Source organism: Chiloscyllium plagiosum, unplaced genomic scaffold, assembly GCF_004010195.1.
Source record: "Chiloscyllium plagiosum isolate BGI_BamShark_2017 unplaced genomic scaffold, ASM401019v2 scaf_43876, whole genome shotgun sequence".
Classification (NCBI taxonomy): Eukaryota; Metazoa; Chordata; class Chondrichthyes; order Orectolobiformes; family Hemiscylliidae; genus Chiloscyllium; species Chiloscyllium plagiosum.
In genome coordinates this window covers 399-1,195 of record NW_025136659.1, presented here as the reverse complement: position 1 = coordinate 1,195, position 797 = coordinate 399, and the positions used below count along the sequence as shown (strand labels likewise).

Sequence of the window (797 nt, the reverse complement as noted above, 5' to 3'; positions counted from 1 at the left end):
CATCGCATTAACCACTCGGCCCACGAATACAGAGCCACACTGACAACTTCACTTCCCAGGTCTGTCTGCCTGTGAAGCTGAGAAAGAGTGAATCATCGCAGAGTTTGTTTGAATCCAATCACTTCACAGTGTTTCGAAAGGGTTAAATATCTGCACATGGCGAGTCGAGGTGTTTCATCCCAAAAGGTGAAATGAACTTTCCGTTCAAAACAAAACTAGAAATTGCCGGAGGAACTCAGCAGGTCAGGCAACATCTGTGGAAAGAGAATCAGAGACAACATTTCAACATTCTGTTTTCTCCTACGTTTACTGTCAAACCTGCCGAGTTTCTCTTTTTGTCTCGGCATCCACAGTCCCTTACTTTTGACATTAATTCAATTCCGAAACCCCTTTGTGGAGAGGATTTCCGTTTGGGGAACATTTTCCTGACCCCATTAAAAGCGTTCAGCTTCGAAGCCAAGGAAGAAATGCGAACACACCGCCCCTGGGTGGGCTCGAACCACCAACCTTTCGGTTAACAGCCGAACGCGCTGACCAATTGCGCCACAGAGACAGGCGTGGGCGTGCGCTGCAGCATCGCTTAGGGGAGGCTATTAGTGAATTCATAGTTTAGCCTCCCTTCCTAGAATTACAATTGTTGTCTTCCGCGCAGTCTTGCGAGGGATCACGGCTTTCTTAACTTGACTTGTGCAAAAATGCCCGATTAAACTTCTCAAAAAGAACCTTCGTTAAACGAGGCTGGGCTTACTGGAGTACGAATGGACAGGAAGTGAAATGATTGGAGATAGCATTGAACA

The 797-nt window shown here is 46.7% G+C and overlaps 1 non-coding gene across 1 annotated transcript; it reads right to left on the bottom strand.

Annotated features, from left to right (window-relative positions):
* Positions 1-479: 479 nt before the first annotated feature.
* On the bottom strand, positions 480-553 carry trnan-guu. Its single transcript has one exon. It is a non-coding gene; the product is annotated as a tRNA-Asn (tRNA).
* Between the last annotated feature and the right edge of the window lie 244 nt (positions 554-797).